We start from the raw sequence: 22,289 nt of genomic DNA on the forward strand, positions 1-22,289 counted from the left end.
GCTAAAGTAATAAAGGTTTGGGGAAATGAGACTTTGAAAAGCTGACACTATAATCTTATCAACAAGGCCGACACTATAATCTAGGGCTCATTAATTAAAGCTCAAAGTAATAACATGTCTTAATAACGGTCTGGGTAAAAGGAATCTCTGAAAACTCTTGTAGCACACGTGGTGAAGGGATTTAAGCCACAGGTAGGCTGTTTTTGTCAAAATAGAGAGAGTAACGCCGACAATAACATCACGTACAAAATCTCGTAGTTGCGAGAAACACATAATTTAGTTCCAATCTTATCCATGGGAGGACGACAAATGCCGCTTATTAATAATAGTAAGTAATTTAGATTTTGGTTTTTAAGTCGTGAAGTGCCATTTATGACTGAAGTACGATGGCATCGATAATTGGCAATCGTGTAGTATTAGATTGAAAAAAATTCAATTCGTTTCTGAATTCAAGACCCAATCCTGATAGATTATGGTTTGCTAGGCTAATTTCTTTTAAATTTAAGTCCCAATCCTGATAGATTATGGTTTGCTAATCCATTCTCTTTTAGATTCAAGTCCCAATCCTGATAGGATTATAGTTTAGTAGTCATTATAAAGCAAACCTACCACTCCCATCCAATTCAAAACGCGAACCCCTCTCCCCAGTAGCTATAAAGTATAGCCAATGCCTGCTGCTGAAATGTTAACGCAAGAACGAAGTTGGTGGTTTAAGGAAGGTTCATACCTGTATGTTACGGGTACACAGTCAGTCGAGACAAAGCTTAACAGGGAAAATTTGTGTAGGTTCGATATCAACCAAAGCTTTGACACAGTTGGTTTTCCACTTAAAGTTGAAATTCTCGTAGAGCATCGTTCCTCATCATTAACTCCTTGTTGCATCGCACATCACCAAACTGAAAAAACCTTTTGGATTCCTCACGATGATATCTTCTCAAATGATGCTAGGGATATTGTATCAAAAATATTATTTTTGATAAATGTTCCTTTCTCTTTAGATTACAGGTTAACGTGGACACCTATAAAGTGGAGAGGTTTAAGGTATGTTGAGGCCGCTGTCATATTGGAGAATCGGGATACATTGATTTCAACGATATTGGAGTCTGCTAGGAGCATGAAGGATTGTCCATCTTTGCCTCCTCATAAAGAATGGTTGATGACTTTGGAGTTTAGAAAAGTTACTTATCTCCCCGATGTGGAATTCACAGAGATGGTTAACAAAGTGGGAATAAACTATAATATTGTGATGTGGCTAAGGACTCAAAGAGAGTTGGATTCACGGATTGTTGCTATTCTAGATTTGCAGAAGGAAGTAGGTATCAAGAAGGTGATATTTGAAGTTGGTGAATCTAAGCATTCTAATTTCTTGGACATGTGTTCGATTTGCAGAGAAGAATTTTCCGCAGGTTCTATCGTTTCTTGCCTCAGTCATTGTTGCCATGTTTACCATGAATTTTGTATTCTAGAATGGCTTTTAAGAAATCGGTCTTGTCCCTATTGTCGATCCGAGTTGGCGAAGAAAGTATAGTATTTAGGTTAAAAAGTAAGTAGTTATGTAAATTTGTTTTTATGACTTCAGAGTTTATTGTATGAGTATTAATGTTTCTTTATCTAATTGGCGAGCACTTGATATTATCACTAGCCTACATAGTATATAACATTTGGTTATATATATCTGTTCTACAATATCTTGTCATCGTCAGGACAAATATTCAACTAACCAAAGAAATCAAATAAGGAAAGACAACTTGACATGGTCGATTTCTTCTCTGTAAAGTAAAAATTTTAAATGTCCAAAACTTTGAGGTTGATAGTGCCAAAGACCAATTAACACAAGGGATCTTACCTGTGATGATCTGTGTATATGAAAGTAACTGAACATAGCAGAGATTTCCTGTCAATAAACCAGAAAGAGACATATGGTTCATAAGAAATCAAAATGACAAGCAGGTAAAAGATACTTGCATTAAGGGATGTTACTTGGGATGTTCTTCTTCTGCTAGATAGCAGAGACTATATTTATAGGAGATCAGACAAGAGATAGTTCATCAGCTATGGTTAATAAAAATTAGCCTTCCTATTCCAACATGAACAATCTTGTCGTATGTAGTTATAATCATAATGGTATTGTAACTACATACGACTAGATTGTCCATATTGGAATGATATTAGCAATTATCCATCAAATGATCTGATGTGTAGTCTTTCCTGGAAATTGAACTCTCAAATTTGTGTTGCACTAAATTCATGAGAAGATTGATTAATGAGGACTTTTTTGTTGAAGTTGTTTGAGATGTGTTTCATATCATCACTCTTTCTCCCAGCTGAAATTCTTTCTCTATATCCTCTAGTAATTGTTCCTCACCAGTATTCCAACTTCAGTTACCAATGTGTGTTTAAATGCTCAATCTATTATTGCACAACTTTGTGCTCCATGAAGAAGCTATATTAAAGTCTAATGAACAATGTTCTTTGAATGGCTCGCCATGATTTAGGCCTCAATGTCTGTCGGCATGCATTTCTGCTTGTGGACAGGCTGCAAAGCTAATTGAGGTAGTTTCCCCTCCTTTATTGCTCCTCCTATCTCTATGTGTCATGTTATTATTGTCTAACTGTGTTGCTGGCTTAGAACATGATGGTGTTTTCACATAGTTTGTTCACAAGATGTATCAAAGTTCTGAAACAGACTTTGGTGCTACATTTGACTCCACTTATAACATCGTTAATAAATAAAACTTTTTTTTTGTATTGGAGTTTTTATTTTCTTTTCTTTTATTTAGTGTATCAGTTCTCTAAACAGATACTTCCACTGCAACAATAACTAGAAAAAGCGGCAATAATGTATACATTCTCCTGCTCCATCCCTTCTTTCTGACTAGGTTTTCTTTTGGTTTGTAGATCCTCCTTCTCTCTGCTGCTTGTTCTGATCGTTCGCCATGTGCAAATAACTATATATTGATTGCTGTAATAAAATTTTTTGCTTGGATTCCTCATTGAATTTTTCTTTCCTCTACGTTTCTGGAAATAACTTGGATTGAAGGAGCTCTTGAAATTGTTGGAGTAGATTGTGGAAGTAGCCAAATCTGAAGGATTGCTTTTTTGAGGTATACTCTATACATGCATACCCAATGCATTGACATATATGATTCCTCTTTCTTGATTGATTTGGCTGGTCCCTAATAAAAACATAAAGTTTTCAATGGATAAATCTTGGAAAGCCGAGGAACACAAATGAGTACTTACTTGGTTTGGATGAATTTTTAGAGTTTGCATTTAATAATTCGGCAGCAGGAGATACATATAAGATGCCCATGTCCTAAATGTGGTTTTGGTAAATGGAAAACTAGAGATATAGTGCACGATCATTTGATTTGCAAGCCATTCCCTCAAAATTATGTTATTTGGGATCTTCACGGTGAGAAACGGGTAACAGAGGCAGCAGAGTCTTCTGAAAATATAAATGTAATGCAAGAGACATTTTACCCAGAAGATCCAATAGAAACAATGATTCATGATGCATTTGGACACCATAGTTTCCAAGCTGACGATGTAGAGATATCTCAACCATTGGGTGAAGATGAAATATCAAACGAGGAGCATAGGGATGATCCGAGTGATTTTTACGAGTTTCTCAAAGATGGAAATGAAACACTGTATGAAAGTAGCAAATACACAAAGCTAGAGTTTGTAGTAAAATTATATCATATAAAGGTCTTGTGTGGATTAAGTGACAAGGCATTGACTATGATACTGGATTTGTTGAGAGATGCATTTGAAAATGCAAAGTTACCTCCTTCATTTTATGAGGCCAAAAAAACCATTAACAAACTTGGCCTTGACTACACCAAGATACATGCATGTCCAAATAATTATATGTTATATTGGGAAGGTGATTCAGAATTGGAAGCATGTAAGTATTGTGGTACATCTAAATGGGATCCCAAGAAGAAGAAAGCAAGTTGCAAAGGTTTTGCGTTACTTTCCATTGAAACCAAGGTTGCAAAGATTGTATATGTGTCGTAAGACTGCTGAGCATATGAGATGGCATGCTTCAAGGAGTAACGACGATGGGGTGATAAGGCATCCAAGGGATGGCGAGGCCTGGAGGACATTTGATTTGACTCACTCTGAATTTGCTTCAGATTCTCGAAATATTCGCTTAGGCCTTGCTAGTGATGGTTTTAATCCTTTTGGAACAATGAGTACTACCTATAGTATTTGGCTTGTTTTCTTGATTCCATACAACCTTCCTCCTTGGATGTGTATGAAGCACACCTCCTTCATCCTATCAATGATCATTCCAGGCAAGCAGATGCCTGGAAATAATATTGATGTATACTTGCAACCCCTCCTGAAAGAATTACGTGAGCTATGGAATGATGGTGTGGAAACCTTTGATTCCTCATCGAATGAAGCTTTTAGAATGCGAGCAGCACTTATGTGGACAATTAGTGACTTTCCTTGATTAGATATCCTATCTGGCTGGAACACACATACTGGATTTGCTTGTCCAACTTGTAACTTCGACACAGAACCTTGTCGTCTTCGTCACGGTAAAAAGTGGTGCTTTATTGGTCATCGACGCTTTCTGAAAAGAAATCATAGATTTAGATTGAATCGAGTTCATTTTAACGGAAGCACAGAGGAACGAAATCCACCATTAAAACTATCAGGATTTGATATTTTGAGGCAAATAGAAGAAGGGAGAGGAGTAGAGTTTAATGGTAGTGGGAAAAGATCAAGACGGCCAACTAAGCAATGGAATAAGAGAAGTATATTCTTTGAACTTCCATATTGGGAGTCCAACTTGTTGCGTCATAATTTAGATTTTATGCATATTGAAAAAAACGTATGCGGCAATATCATATATACATTGTTCCATGATAAATCAAAATCAAAAGACAATATTAATGCCCGGAAGGATTTAAGAGAAATGGGCATAAAGCGTGATCTTTGGCCGGATGATAATGGAACATTATCACCTTGCTGTATTTTCACTTATGCCGCCTACACGTGATAATAAGCATGGTACCAGAAAGTTGTTTCTTACAACTTTGAAGAATGTTGTAGTACCAGATGGTTACTCAAGTAACATTTATAGATGTGTTGATTTGGTACAAAAAAAGATTTTTGGATTGAAAAGCCATGATTGTCACATTATTATTGAGCAATTGATACCATTGGCGATCCGTAATGTGTTGCCAGACCATGTAACTGCAGTTTTGGTGCGAATTCTGTTCATTTTTCAGAGCCCTCTCTAGTAAAAGCTTGAACCTTTCAGATCTTGATAAGCTCCAAGAGCGCATTGAACTTACACTTTGCCACCTAGAAATACTATTTCCTCCATCATTTTTTACAGTCATGGTTCATTTAACTGTCCATCTAGTACAGGAAGCAAAACTCGGAGGTCCAGTGCATTATCGACATATGTATCCTGTGGAGAGGTAAATCATTAGCATTTCTAATGTAAATCCATATGTATTCTGGGTCAATTTAAATAGTTTATATACTTAGTGCCTATTATTTTTATAAGGAATTAGGCCATTTTAAGTCCTTTGTGCGGAATAAGGCACAAGCAGAAGCTTCTATAGCGGAGGGTTACTTAGCTGAAGAGACTCTTACCTTTTGTTCTCGGTATATGGAGGATATCGAGACAAGGTTCAATAGACCTAGGCATGTTTGTGATGACCCAAATGTCACGGAGCCTTCTGAAATGTCCTCTATCTTTCCTCAATTAGGTAAACCAGGATCAGCTTCTGAAAATTTCCCTTTAACACATATGCAGAAACTACAAGCTCATTGATATGTGCTTCTGAATTGTGCAATAGTCATGCCATTTGTGGAGTGAGTAACACTTACAAAGTTTACATCTTTATCGTTGTAATGTTTGAAACATGGCAGTCATGTTCTTTAACATTAATGTAATTATTTCATGTAGTGAATTTAGGCAGTTCATAAGGAGGAGTTCAAGAGGAAGAAGACCTTCACCTACAGAGATCGAGAGGAGAGTAAATAAAGATTTTTTTGATTGGTTCCTAAGGAGGGTGAGTAAGCAATCAATAATTATGATTTTATATTTCCTTCCGAATAGGGAAACTCGACTAAGACAATTTTTTTTGATTTAGATTATGAATCCAGACATAATGGACACAATGTCTACTGATCTAAAATTTCTAGCATGAGGTCCATCGGTAAATGCAAGAAGATTTACTGCATATAACATTAATGGGTTCAAATTTCGAACTTTGGATCGAGAAAAAGGTCTGAAAACACAGAATAGTGGAGTTTTTTTAACCTCTAACACATCATGTGTTGCAAGAAGTGTTGACAGAAATTTACAACAAGCTGACTTACCATATTATGGAAAGTTAGAAGATATAATTGAGATTAATTATAATGGTCGGTTCAAGGTGGTTCTTTTCAAATGTATATGGGCTAACACTACTCGAGATAGAGGGTATAAAAAGGATCGTTGGAGTTTTAATTGTGTTAATTTTGATAGAGTGATTCATACTGGTGAACGTGAAGAACATGAGCCTTACATCGAAGCATTTCAAGCACAAATGGTATATTATGTGGATGATGTAGTCAATAAAGTGTGGAGCGTTGCTGTGCATCTAAAGCCAAGAGATTTGTATGAAATGGGAGAAGTAGTAGTGGAAGATGAAGTATATGAGAATGAGCCTTACCAAGAGCAAGAAGTTGAACAGTTTTTTGGCCATGGAGATGAGTATATACAGCTGGCTACAGACCATCTGATTAATGAGGAAAATGTTGTTACTAACTTAGCAGCAGATGCAAACATGTCTGAATAGAAAACATACTTTATATGGTGCTTTATCAAAAAGTAACACTATTGCATAATTAAGCAGTGCTTATTTCATTTATTTTGTTTAAAAGTATGTTCAGAAATAACCATTGGAGATAGAGTTCATATCTGATTCACTTGTTTACACTATATTGCTTGTGACTTGGTTTGATTTTATTTGTTTATATTACATTACCTTAAGAAGCCTATTTGGCATTTGATACAATGTCACAACAGAGATTGTCACTAGAACAATAATACTATTGAGTTTGGTGTTTCAGAGTAGTTCCTTAAGTTTTTGAAAGATGATATATTAGTTTCAGACATTCATAGGTTGAGTAGTTTTAATTCCTTTATTTATGAGTTAGATTACAGTTATTTCACATGTTAAATTTCAAATAGAAACACCTTTGAGATAAATGAGGCTATTAAGCCGTTTGTTATTCATCATCTATGTTTTTTATTTGAACATGAAGATATTATCCCGAACAGAGAAGAACGGTAAAATGGAAGTATGTAATGAAAATTTATATCTGCAAATCATCATTGCAGTGTTTTATAAGAATAGATGTACTGTAAGAAATATGGGATTGTAATATCTGTTGCACAAACAAAATAGAACAACAGTTTGGGAAATTTTGGAGGTGAAGATTAGAGAAAATGGAATAAAAGATAGGATACTTACTGGATCAATGAAGCTCAGATAGTTTCTTATAAGTTTCTGTCTTTTCTTACAATTCCTATTCTTACAAGTTTCTGTCTTCTCATGTGTTTGCTATATTTTGGAACTTCATTGTCCATGCGGTAGATTGATTAAGCCACTTGATTAGGAATTTGTGACTGTTACTTAATATCTCTTGGTTTTAGAAATTTGCTTCTAGCCGCGTTGCGGGGACACTTTTGCATGCAACCAAAATTTGATTTGTACATAGGGTGCCACGACTAATATATTAGTACTATTTTCTAAAGACATATACACCAAATTCTTACGAAACTTTTCGAGTTCCGGTGACCCCTCTTTTTATAAGTGTGAACTACTATTTTTGATATGGTATGCCTACATGGAATTGTTATATCCAAGTCAATCATCTCATATTACTCCTGCAATCTTTAAATTTACTGGTTTCCATGGCTATAAATTGTGAGATGGTCACATTTGTTTTCTGCTTACCTTATGCATCTAGATATTCTGATGTTTTTGAACTTAAAATTTCCTTGCCATTTGTTTACCCAATTATCTTAAGGCTGTTGCTAGATTTTCCTATATGCATGACATTGAGTTATTTAAGATGCTATTTGGTTCTTCATTTTCTTTTACTTTATGTTTGTTAATTTGATAGTGGTGTGTCCATAAACAAATATGCTGACTTATACAGGCGAGATGTAGGCCTCTGTGTTAATCAGGTAACTCGTGTGCTACTTCATTATGTTAAACACTGACTTTTGACTAGAAATGAAAATTTAAGAGATAAACTTTGAATTAATCTAGTAAACTATGTGCTACATCATGGTCCTGTGCTAAATAGCTTATTCAGTAAATGACACTTTGCTGCTAGATCTTAGAAATGTCGTTATCCTGATATTAATCCATTTGCTAAGTATGGAGTTGGGTTATTCAGAGAGCATGTGACTTCAACCTAATGACTAATTCTCTATGGTATTCATTTACTTGCTAAACCTAAAACCTCGTACTGTTGCCTGCTATTTATGATCGTTATCTTCATTTGGTTTAACATTCATGAACTATGTATGACATTTATTTTATTTTATCATTTCAAGTCATACGCTATGATGTTTAGAGATTTAGCAATATGGAAGACTTCATTACGATCAAGAGTTAGAGAAATGTTAATAGGCTAACTACTACTACTACTTTGTATTATGGATATTTGTTGACACTAGTCATTAGAATCAAAATGACACTAGCTTTTGGATTCAAATAGTGTATATTTCTTTTCTGTGTTGACTCATTGGCTTCAAACGATAACCAATTTGTATAGTAGCTTTTTGTTTATTATGCTTTTGGTGAAATATATTATGTTTTTTCAAATGCAAGTTTACACATCTTAGTTATCCGAGATTAGAGTAGTTTTAATGGTTATTGGAATTTGGTTTATATTGATATTCCAGCCTGCTTTGTATGAACTGAGTCTATTGGATTGGGTGTCTTTTAGCAGTTAGTGTCCTTCCGTTGGCCCTATATAAAGCCTTCAGTATGACTCTATTTTCCTAAAGAAACATCTCTTTTATCGAATTCTTACTTAGTTTTCTCTTTTGGGTATCCACTCTGTTGACATTCTTGAAGAGTTTTGTAGGTTTCTTCATTTGGGTTTTCTTCAAAAACCAGTCTTTCTTATCTCTGAATCAAACAAATTGTTGTGAACTACTACTGATCAGTACTGCAAAGAGTGAAGCTGTGGGTGTTGTTATACTCTGCATTTTATTTTTGGGATATTTGGTGAATTTTTGGTCCTAAATGTTCTGTCCAGTTCCGCTTCTGCGGAACAATTGGTCGCATCTGTGGCTCGCTTCTGCGAGCAAGAGTCGCGCTTCTGCGATCCACACTGCCCAGCCCAAGCTCGCACCTGCGGACAGAATGCCGCATCTGCGCAAATCACGTGGAGTTTTCCGCTTCTGCGATGCCTTTCCAGCCCTGCCCAATTTCGCTTCTGCGAGGAGCTGCCTCGCTTCTGTGAGGTCGCTTCTGTGATCAAGCTGCCGCAGAAGCGAATGCACCAGCGGCTGTCCAGAACAACAGAAATTCCAGCAGCTCCCATTGTCCAAAATCCAATCCGTTAACCTTCCGAAATCCACCTGAGGCCCTAGGGACCTTAACCAATTATACCAACACGTCCCAAAATACAATATGAACTTAGTCGAGGCTCCAAATCACGTCAAACAACGCCGAAATTGCGAATCGCTCATCGAATCAAATTATGAGTTTTCAAATCTTCCAATTTCTACATTTTGTGCCGAAACGTATCAAATCAATCCGGAATGACTTTAAATTTTGCACACAAGTCATAAATGACGTAATGGAGTTGTTCCAATTTTTGGAATCGAAATCCGACCTCGTTATCAACCAATCGACTTATGGTCGAATTTATGAATATTTCTAGGGGTGTCAATGGATATTAAAACGACTAAACCGACAGAACTGTATCGATAATTAGGGTAGGTTTTTTATTTTACAAAAATTACCGAACTTTATCGAATAAATTTACATGTGAAAAATATATCTATATATTAAGTTTAAAAATAATAAAATATTAAATTTTTCCTTGGGGTTTGAAATTATGAAAACAGTTACAAGCCACAAGTAATTAAACACAAAATCCTAATTCCCAAACCTCTTATGCTACTCCTATTGAAACTAAATTATTTCCAGCATATTTACTAGTAAGATACAAGGTATTCTAGCGATTTGAGTAGCAAACTACAATATGGTTGAATATGTTTCCTTTCATATGATTTAGATTTTTCTTTTTGAATATTATTCTTCTATAAACTTTATTCTTGAGTCCCAACTTGGTTAATATCTTTTTACCCATCTGATTTATATATATATTTTTTGTATTGCTTAATTTTTTTTTTACGATGTTGTAGAATAGTTGATGGATCTATACTCTGGTCATCTTTCATGTTTTCTTAATTTATCGCTTTATAAACAGTAAAAATGTTTAGAGAATTTTGTTGAGTCCTATAAAAGTACGTGTTTTATTGCATTCTACTTTTAATAGTGACTTTTATATGACATTTAAAAAAATACTAAAAATTAACTCGTACCGATACCGAAGAGAAACTGGCATGATTGGGACGATTTCGAAAAATCTAATTTTGGTTGTACATAATAGAATAACCAAAAAATTGGTATGGTACACAATTTATAAATTTATCGGCCGAACCAAACCATTGACACCCCTATATATTTCAAGAACTTCATTTTCCAACTTTTCGCCGAAATGTGTCAAATTGCCCTACGGACTTCCAAATCCAAATCCGGATATACACCTAAGTCCGAAATCACCATACAAAGCTATTGACGTCATCAAAACTCCATTTCTGAGTCGTTTGCTCAAAAGTCAAACTCCGGTCAACTCTTTTCATTTAAGCTTCAAAAATGAGAATTGTTCTTTTATTTTAATTCCGAATCTTCCGAAAACTAAACTCGACCACACACGCAAGTCATAATACATATTACAAAGTTGCTCGGGACCTTAAGTCGATGAACGGGGCGTTAATTCATAAAATGACATGTCGGGTCATTACACATACATCTAATCATCAAGTGTATCGATTGAACTTTGTATCTTATGAAGCCGAGCTGAGCTCAACCAAGCTTTACTACAATTTGATCGAGCTCGAGACGGCTCTTTTTGTTTGTGTCCGGAAACTAGGTGATGCCTATAATGATTTCCGTTTATTGATATATTATATTAATTTAAAGGATAATTAAATTTAAATTTTCTCTGTGATCATGATTTAATAAAACATGACAAAAAGTAATTTTCGAGATTAAGTTAAGAACACGATAATTTAAGTTTAATCTAAGACAGAGTGTGGTTAACAATTCATGTCAAACTGATTGATTAATAAAAAAATGAATACTACTTTTAAAATTAACTATTGAAATAAAATTTGTTGATTTCTGATTTACTACTTAGCAATTGAGCATAATGATTGTATGTTTTTTTTGTAAAAGGTTACACGATTAATCGAACCAAACGAGCCTAGCTGAGCTAGCTAAATCGTTCCTGATCTTTAACCGAGTCAAACCGGATTTAGAATAAAATGGGATCTAGCATAGCCATGGCCTCTTTTTTTAAAATAGGTTAATTTAACATCAACGGGGAAAAACTCACATACGTTTAATCATCAAGTGTATTGATCGAACTTTGTATCTTATGGAGCCGAGCTGAGCTCAATCGAGCTTTACTACAATTTGATCGAGCTCGAGCCGGATCTTTTTGTTTATATACGCAAACTAATAATGCCTATAATGATTTTCGTTTATTGATATATTATATTAAAATCATGATTGAAAGGAAAGTTGAATTTGAATTTTCTCTGTGATCATGATTAACAATATATGATAAAAAAGTAACCTTAGATTGAGTATGGTCAAAAATATATTCATATTAAATTGATTGATTAAGAAAAAAATTGATTATTACTTTTAAAATTAACTATTGAACTAAAATATGTTGATTTCTGATTTACTACTTAGCGAATTGAGCCGAATAATGACATTTTTTTTTTTTGCAAAGAAAAAGTTACACGGGTAATCGAATTAAATGAGCCTAGTCGAGCCAGCTCAATCGAGCCCGATCTTTGACCGAGTCGAAACGAAATGGGGTTGAGCAGAGTCGTGCCTCTTTTTTATAAAATAAGTTCATTTAACATCAATTAGAAAAAACTCACATAAATGTAATTAGCTAATCTAACTTTGTATCTTATGAGCTAACGTACAAGATATGCCCAGCCCTAACTTTAGCCAATAGGCAAATAAAAGTACTCAAATTTTCTAGTACAAATCTCAACTTGTTATAAAATAAAGACTGTAAAGTAAAGATAAGTATAGAGAGAAACTGATGTATTATTCAACTTCAAATTCATGTACATAATGAACTGAAAACTCCTCTATTTATAGAAGAAAGGAAGCAGCTGCGAGGCTTTTCAGGAAGCAGCTGCAAGGCTTTTCTTTAGCTGCTTGTAAGCTGTCTGCATGGGTTGCTTGCAACCTGCCTGTTTAATAAGAAGCTGCTGCAAATCATTTCATTGAGCTGCTTGCAACCTGCTTGCATCAGCTGCTTGTAGATAAACTTCAACAGAGTACTAAATGGATAATCTTCTTCAGGAAGATTATCTATAGCGGAGTAATAAATGAACATCCATAATATAATTATTTTCATAACACTCCCCCTTGGATGTTTATTAAAAGGTATTGTGCCTCGTTAAAACCTTACTAGGAAAAACCCAGTGAAAAAAATCCTAGTGAAGGAAAAAGAGTACACATATTTAGTAATACGCATTTCTAGATGCCTTATAAGAAAAACCTTGTGGGAAAAAACCTTAGTAAGGAAAAAAAGAGTACATCGCGTATTTTACTCCCCCTGATGAAAACCTTGTTTCAAATATTTGAGTCTCCGCATTCCAATCTTGTATACCATCTTCTCAAAAGTTGAAGTTGGCAAAGATTTAGTGAATAAATCTGCCGGATTGTCACTTGAACGGATTTGCTACACATCAATGTCATCATTTTTCTGAAGATCGTGTGTGTAGAATAATTTTGGTGAAATGTACTTCGTTCTATCTCCTTTTATAAATCCTCCCTTCAATTGGGCTATGCATGCAGCATTGTCTTCGTATAAAATTGTGGATCTTTTATCACACTCCAAACCACATTTTTCTTGAATAAAATGAATCATTGATCTCAACCATACGCATTCCCTACTTGCTTCATGAATAGCTATTATCTCAACACGATTTGAAGAAGTAGCAACAATTGACTGCTTTGTGGAGCGCCATGATATGACAGTACCTCCACATGTAAACACGTACCCGGTTTGAGATCGAGCTTTATGGGGATCAGATAAATAACTTGCATCTGCATAACCAACAAGATCTGCACTATCTTTATTAGCATAAAACAAACCCATATCAAGAATTCCCTTTAAATATCGCAATATATGCTTAATCCCGTTCCAATGTCTCCGTGTAGGAGAAAAGCTATATCTTGCTAGTAAATTAACAGAAAATACTATGTCAGGTCTTGTAGCATTAGCAAGATACATAAGTGCACCAATTGCACTGAGATATGGTGTTTCAGGACCCAGGAGTTCCTAATCCTCTTCTGGAGGTCGGAACGGGTCTTATTCACTTCAAGTGATCGAACAACCATTGGTGTACTTAATAGGTGCGCTTTGTCTATGTAAAAGCGTTTTAAGACCTTTTCTGTATAGGCAGATTGATGCATACAAATCCTATTTGCTAAATATTCAATTTGCAGTCCAAGACAAAGTTTTGTCTTTCCAAGATCTTTCGTCTCAAATTCTTTCTTAAGATATTCAATTGCCTTTTGGAGCTCTTCTGGAGTTCCAACAAGATTTATGTCATCAACATAAACAGCAAGTATAACAAATTCTAATGCCATTTTCTTTATAAAAATACATGGACAAATAACATCATTTATGTAACCCTCTTTCAACAAATATTCACTGAGGCGATTATACCACATGCGCCCAGATTGTTTTAAACCGTACAAAGATCTTTGTAATCTGATTGAGTACATTTTCCGAGATTTTGAATATGCTTCAGGCATTTTAAATCCTTCAGGAATTTTCATGTAAATCTCATTATCAAGTGACCCGTACAGATAAGCTGTAACCATATCCATCATATGTATTTCAAGCCTTTCATGTAAGGCTAAACTGATGAGATATCGAAATGTTATGGCATCCATAACGGGTGAATATGTTTCTTCATAATCGACTCCAGGTCGTTGTGAGAATCCTTGTGCGACAAGGCGAGCCTTGTATCTTTCAACTTTATTTTGCTCATTCCTTTTTCGCACAAAAACCCATTTATGACCAACTGGTTTTATACTAGCAGGTGTTTGGACTACTGGTCCAAAGACCTCTCTTTTAGCAAGTGCGTTCAATTCTGATTGAATTGCCCCTTGCCATTTTGGCCAATCAGATCTTTGTTGACATTCTTCGATAGATCGGGGTTCAAAATCCTCACTATCTTGCATAATGTTAAGTGCAACATTATATGCAAAAATATTATCCACCACTATTTCAGATCGATTTAAATTAATTCCATCACCAGTAGAACTTATTAAAAGTTCTTCGCTCACTTGAGCCTCAGGTTTATTGATTTCTTCAGGAATCTCATAACTAATCAGATCTTGGGTCTCTTTAGGAGATCCCTTCATAATATCATTTTGATCATTTATCGATTTTCTTTTTCTAGGATTTCGATCCTTAGAACCCATAGTCCTACCACGCTACAGGCGTGCTTTAGGTTCACTAGCTCTCATGCTAATAGATGGTCCTGCTGGGACATCAATTCGGATAGGCACATTCTCTGCAGGGATATGTGATTTAGTTATCCTTTTCAAATCAGTAAATGCATCTGGCATTTGATTTGCTATATTCTGTAAATGGATGATCTTCTGGACCTCCTGATTACATATAGGGGTACGTGGATCAAAGTGAGATAATGATGAAACTTTTCACATAATTTCTCTTTTGATTTCCTTTTTCTCTCCCCCTAATTGTGGGAAATTTATTTCATCAAATCGACAATCTGTAAATCGAGCAGTAAATAAATCTCCCGTCAATAGTTCAAGATAGCGAATAATAGAGGGTGATTCAAACCCAATATATATTCCTAACCTTCTTTGGGGGCCCATCTTACTGCGTTGTGGTGGTGCTACTGGCACATATACAGCACATTCAAAAATTCGTAGATGGGCAATATTTGGTTCATGACCAAAAACTAATTGTGATGGAGAATATTTATTATAATGTGTTGGTCTGAGACGGATAAGTGATGCGGCGTGCAAGATAGCATGGCCCCAAACAATAGTGGGCAATTTTGTTTTCATAAGTAGTGGTCTTGCTATCAATTGCAGTCGTTTAATAAATGACTCTGCAAGGCCATTTTGAGTATGAACATAAACTACAAGATGTTCAACTTTTATTCCAACTGATAGACAGTAATTATCAAAAGCTTGAGATGAGAATTCTCCAGCATTATCAAGGCGAATAGCCTTTATAGGATAATCTGAGAATTGTGCCCTTAATCGAATTATTTGGGCTAATAACTTTGCAAACGCCAGGTTGCGAGATGATAGTAGGCAAACATGAGACCATCTTAAAGATGCATCTATTAGGACCATAAAATATCTAAACAGCCCACTTGGTGGGTGAATAGGTCCACATATACCCCCTGTATACGTTCTAAAAAGGTAGGGGACTCAATGCCAACCTTCATTGGTGATGGTCTAGTGATCATTTTGCCTTGATAACAAGCATCACAAGAAAATTCATCATTTGTAAGAATCTTCAGGTTCTTTAATGGATGCCCACTCGAATTTTCAGTAATTCGTCTCATCATTATTGATCCAGGATGGCCCAAACGGCCATGCCAAAGCACAAAAGTATTTGAATCAGTAAACTTCTGGTTTACGATAGAGTGTGCTTCAACTGTACTAATCTTTGAATAGTATAAGCCAGAAGATAAAGTTGGTAACTTTTCTACAATGCATTTCTGGCCAGAAATATTCTTTGTAATACAAAGATATTCCATATTCATTTCATCTATTGTCTCAACATGATACCCATTTGCGGATATCTATAAAACTCAACAAGTTTCTTCGGGACTTGGAGGAGTACAATGCATTGTCGATAATAAGTTTTGTTCCCTTAGACAGAAATACAATAGCTCTTCCGGAGCCTTCAATCAAACTTATATTACCAGAAATTGTAGAAACATTTGCTTTTTCCTTATGCAAATAAGAAAAGTATTTCTGATCTTTGAATATGGCATGAGTTGTTCCACTATCAACTACACAAATATCTTCATGATTGGTCTTTGATCCAAACATAATTTGAGGATTATCCATATTCTTCAAAATGACATAAACAAAATAAATATGATAGTAAACATTATAACTTTTATTTATGTACAACAATTACATAACTATACTATCTACTACAAATAACAGAAATTAAAATATTTACATCTCTACAGATTCACTACCGATCACATGACTTGTTTCTCCTTTTGGGAGTGCAAAGTAATCAGCTACATCCAAATGCATGAAGTCTAAATTACCTTCAGAAATAAAATTTACTTCAGCATTTTTCTCTGTCTTCTTCAGGGAAGCTTGATACAGCTCAAGCAGGTGCTTTGGCGTACGGCATGTACGTGACCAGTGCCCTTTTCCTCCACATCTATAGCATGCATTTTCTGGCTTTGCTGTTTGCACCGCTTCATGCTTTTGTTCCTTCCTTTTCCACTGCTGGTGGTGAGGAGGGTTCTTTGGTGCATTATTATTACCACGATTAGAGTTTCCTCCCCGACCACGGCCATGACCACCACTGGGGCCACGTCCTCTTCCACGTTTAACTTGGTGGGAGTTCGTTTCATTCACTTCTAGGAATGGACAAGAACCAGTAGGTCGGCTTTTATGGTTTTTCATTAATAGCCCATTATATTGCTCGGCTACAAGAAGATGTGAGATAAGTTCAGAATACTTTTTGAATCCCAACCAACCGTTGTCACGGCACGGGTAAATTAGTGAAAATTATGGATTTAGAGTAAAACCTAGGGTTTTGATAAAAATATGATTTAACCATGAAATTAGTAATGGAATCAAGTAAAAATCATATATTATTGATCCTAAGGTTATGGGTAACAACTTTCCTTAAGAATTTCCGAAATACGAGCATGTGGACCCGGGGGTGAATTTTAAGAGTCGTACAAATTAGTTTGGGTAGTCACTTAAATGGTGAAATTATGAACTTTTGAGCATGGATTGATTAGTTTATGTAATGTTTGACTAGTTTCGAGTTGTTGGGCGACAAATTTGGAGGTTTGAGCGCATTCTTGAATCGAAAAGTAGGCTTGATACGAGGTAAGTCTCCTTTCAAACCTTGTAAGAAGAAAATTTTCCCATAGGTGAATTAATATGATATGTGAATATTTGTGGGGGACCATGTACGCACGAGGTGACGAGAGTCCGTACGTAGTGACTATTCTTGCTATGTCCGGGTAGTTTAGGCTTGTACCATGCTTCATGAACACTGTTAATTGATTACAAGCACTATTTGTGTTGAATGGAATTTCATTTCAAGATTTTAAGAATTTGAAGGTTTCAAGTAATTTATTGTTTCAAAAGGATTGAGGAAAAGTATGTTATGTTTATATGTAACCGCTTCGCAATTATATTCCGCGAGCGGGGTGATTCTTTCCACTACTCTCATGGGAGCGAGTCGTTTGCCTCGGCAGGTTAATAGATGCATCTATGGTACGCGCTGTTCGACCCTTCGGCAGTGCACATTTTATTATTCTGTTAGATCGGGCCGTATTTCCTCGACATTATATGCGCATGCTATTTGCTTGGCACTTTTCTGTGGTTTTAAACTTTTTAAATGCCTTGGAATATAAATTGTCAACTGGAATGATAGTAATTGAAATACATATATTTACGGAAAGACTTGTCATTTATTGTCATTATTTACAGCGATTTTCGCATCTGCGGCGCGTGGTCTGCAGAAGCGAGACCGCAGGTGCGATCCACGCGCCGCAGATGCGAAAATCGCTGTAAATAATGACAAGAAATGATAAGTCTTTCCGTAAATATATGTATTTCAATTACTATCATTCCAGTTGACAATTTATATTCCAAGGCATTTAAAAAGTTTAAAACCACGGAAACGTTCCAAGCAAATAGCATGCGCATATAATGCCGAGGACATACGGACCGATCCAACATAATACTAAAATGTGCATTGCCGAAGGGTCGAACGGCGCGTACCATAGATGCATCTATAAACCTTCAGAGGCGAACGACCCGTTCCCATGAGAGTAGTGGAAAGAATCACCCCGCTCACAGAATATAATTGTGAAGCGGTTACATATAAACATAACATACTTTTCCTCAATCCTTTTGAAACAATAAATTACTTGAAACCTTCAAATTCTTATGATCTTGAAATGAAATTCCTTACTATTAGATTTTCGCATCTGCGGCGCGTGGACCGCACCTGCTGTCTCGCTTCTGCGGACCATCGTCCGCATCGGCAGAAAGGGGAGGACTGGCTAGGATCGGACCTGCGGACAGGTGAGCGCACCTGCGATTCTGCTTATGAGGAAAAGGGACCACATCTGCGGAACCTGGGCTCCACTTCTTGGGCCGCATCTGCACAGCTTTGCCCGCACCTGCGAGCTCGTACCTGCGGCTGCCCAACCGCAGGTGCGGTCGCACCAGAACTGGTGCACCAGCAGCTCATTTTGAGCTTGGACTCAACTCGCGCGACGTTCGAATGGCATCCGGGGTCCCCGAGGCCCCGTCCAAACATACCAAAAGTTCTAAATCATAAAACGGACTTGCTCAAACCTTCGAAACGCCCGAAACAACATTAAAACCAAGAATCACATCCTAAAACCAATTGAATCAAACTTTTGAACTTTAAGTTCTTAAATCTACTTCCAAAAGACGAAACGTACTTATACTATTCGGAATGTTATCAAATTTTGCGTGCATGTCTTAAATGACATTACAGAACTTTTCCCGGTCTCAGAATTTCGTTTGGACCTCGATATCACCAAAACACATCCCAAACCACATTTATAGAACTTCTAAAACTTCAAGAATCATATTTTCACTATTTGGCGCTGAAACGCTCCCGGGTCATCCGAAACCCATTCCGAACATACGCCCAAGTCCGAAATCACCATACGAACCTATTGGAACCGTCAAATCCCAATTTCGAGGTCGTTTACTAAAGAATATTGACCGAAGTCAAACTTGGCCTTTTAAGCCATCCTTAAGGAACCAAGTGTTCCGATTCCAACCCAAACCCTTCAAAATTCCGAACCAACCATCCCACAAGTCATAAATCAATAAAAGCAAGTACGAGAAATCTTATTCAGGGGCATGTGGTTCTAGAAAGTAAAACAACCGGTCAGATCGTTACAGCCTATAACTATAAAAACTATTACATAATACACATAATCTATGTCCATCGACACAAAAAAATTCCATCACTGCAAATCATGTTCATATAAATAATTTCAAAATAGAATTCACTAAAAAATACAGCTAAAACAACAAAACAAATGTTCAAACTACCATATGATACCAATATGGCATATAACTATACCAACATGGTATACAGTTTTACTGATTAATTCCCAGCAACTATATGACTATACTACTATTATATAACACACATATATAAAGAGAAAAATAAAAAAATAATGTACCTCATATTAATATAATAAATTATTTCAAGATATTGTACTATAATACTATTATTAAAAGAAAATCAAATAGTGTACCAATTAAATGCAGCTAATACAACCAAAATGATGGAAATATCAATGACGTGCCACCTTGAAGTACATACTCCTTCAGCTCCCAAACAATGTAGTGATCGGCATTCAAAGGAATTCCATCAAGGATGCAAGCAATTAACAAGGCCCTGGTATATGGGACATCAGACACGTTCCCACAAGGAGACACTCTGCTCGCAATGATATACAACCATATTTTTTCTTAGGCTGTGAAATCACCATATTTAATGCTTTTTTTCTTTGTATCCCAAGTCACTCTATGACCTGGAGGATAAAGCTTTGCGAGTAGCCAATCACCATCCTGAACCAAGTCTGTACCCAGTAATCTAGCCTCGCCCGGCTCGAACCTACCCACTAGAGACTGACACCGCCTCCCATACAGAGCCTCATACGGTGCCATCTGAATGCTCGACTGATAACTGTTGTTGTAGGCAAACTCCGCAAGTGGCAAGAACTGATCCCAAGAGTCCAAATTCCATCACACACGCACGGAACATATCTTCAAGTATCTGAATAGTACGCTCGGACTGTCCATCCGTTTGAGGGTGAAATGTTATTCTCAACTCCACCCGAGTACCTAAATCATGCCGTACGGCCCTCCAGAACCGTGATGTAAATTGCGTACCTCGGTCAGAGATGATAGATGCCAGCACGCCATGAAGCCTGACAATCTCGCGAATATAAACTCGAGCCAGATGCTCCGAAGAATAAGTAGTCATCACACGAATGTAATGAGCTGACTTGGTCAGCCTGTTATAATTTATGTGGAACTTGATGGACCAATAAGTTATCACACGTGCCTTTCTCATCAGAACTTGACTTCTCAAGCCAAAATATGACTGGTTAAAATTATATTTAATAAATATTTTTAATATGTTTATATTTATAATGACAACAAATAAATAACATGATCGATCAATCCTAATGTTAAATTATTTTTCATGACATATTTTTTCAAATGTGCAAGAAGAATAAAGGAATATACCAAGACATCACGTTTAGAGAGGTATTAAGTGGATGTGATCTAATAACATTTTCTGTACCCTATAAAATAAATTTAATGCAATTAAAATAATATTACATGATATTTCTGTTTGTGATGATTGTCTAAAGTTAACATGCAAAGCACGTTCATAGAGACTAGTATCTATACTATATTAAAATCACAAAACCCCTTCGCGAAATATCGTTCGCCTTTTATACTCTTTAAAACTTATTTTCATACTAAACAAATTAGTCATTTTACTATCACTCCTAATTTTTTTAGGACTTTAAAATCACCTAAGATTTTTCTCATTATGTCTTTCCTTAATCCTTATATGAAGTATAGATGTAAAAAGTCATAATATCTAGCAACATGTAACCAGGGGCGCCTCGACGAGTTTTGTGGCCTAAAGCCAAACTTTATGAGGGGCCTTAACTTTTAAAAAAAAAATATTATTTATTTATTTGAAGTCTATTTTTCTAGCATTCTTAGATACAAAGTTATTAATAATTTTCTTATAATCAATAACTCCTAATAAGTCTTTTTTAATTGGCAATATAGCTAATCAATTTAACCTTTATTGAGACATTATTGATCTTATGTGAGATTTTATCAATTCTAATTTTGAAATTTTCTTTCCGCGGAAGCGTCAGAAATAATAGTTATTGACATTATTCCATAAGTAATATAGGCACTGAAAAAAGAATCAATTTTTTTATTGGATCGAGTGAATCAATTAAACTGTTATCTTCTAATTGTACTATTTTTTTTTAAATATTTTTAATTCTGAAAATAAATCTAAACCATCAATATCGAATTTATTATTTTGCTTTAAGGAACATTCAAGATTAAGGCAATATTTTTTCAAATTTCTATCATCTAGTGATCTTAATTTTTACCGCTAAATAGAAAACCAAAAATAAGTTCATATGCTTCGAATTGTTCAAATCTATTTGAAGTGAAATAATAGCCTTGTCTACTATATATAAAGTAATCAACTCCAAAATACTCTTCAAAAGATTTTGAGATTTTATTATCAACATTCTCATCAAATTGTTACTTCCTATATATCAAACGTTTCTTACGAAATTCGGGTTCGATATTCATTTCAAGTGCAATTTTCTTGGCAGAAATCATAGCAGTTGCAAATCCTTCTTCTCTATACTTGTTAAAGAAAGAAATCAAACATTTTCACTTCACATAATATATTTTTAAACTTATACATAGCCTATTAGGCGTAACAAAACATGCCCCCCCTCCACAAATATGGGACCTAAAGCATTTGCTTTACTTGCTTTATGGAAGGGCCGCCCCTGTATGTAACACATTAATTATCAACCTAGCGTGAGTTATTTTCCATCCAAAGAAAAGCTATACTTCCATTATTAGATATCCGTTGACAAATAT

At 35.6% G+C, this 22,289-nt stretch overlaps 1 long non-coding RNA gene across 1 annotated transcript; it reads left to right on the plus strand.

Annotated features, from left to right (window-relative positions):
- Positions 1-340: 340 nt before the first annotated feature.
- Positions 341-8,787, plus strand: LOC142166915 (uncharacterized). The gene is made up of 3 exons (XR_012697431.1): positions 341-5,444; positions 5,786-5,844; positions 5,939-8,787. It is a non-coding gene; the product is annotated as an uncharacterized LOC142166915 (long non-coding RNA).
- The last annotated feature ends 13,502 nt before the right edge of the window (positions 8,788-22,289 follow it).

Source organism: Nicotiana tabacum, chromosome 12 (assembly GCF_000715075.1).
Source record: "Nicotiana tabacum cultivar K326 chromosome 12, ASM71507v2, whole genome shotgun sequence".
Taxonomy (NCBI): Eukaryota; Viridiplantae; Streptophyta; class Magnoliopsida; order Solanales; family Solanaceae; genus Nicotiana; species Nicotiana tabacum.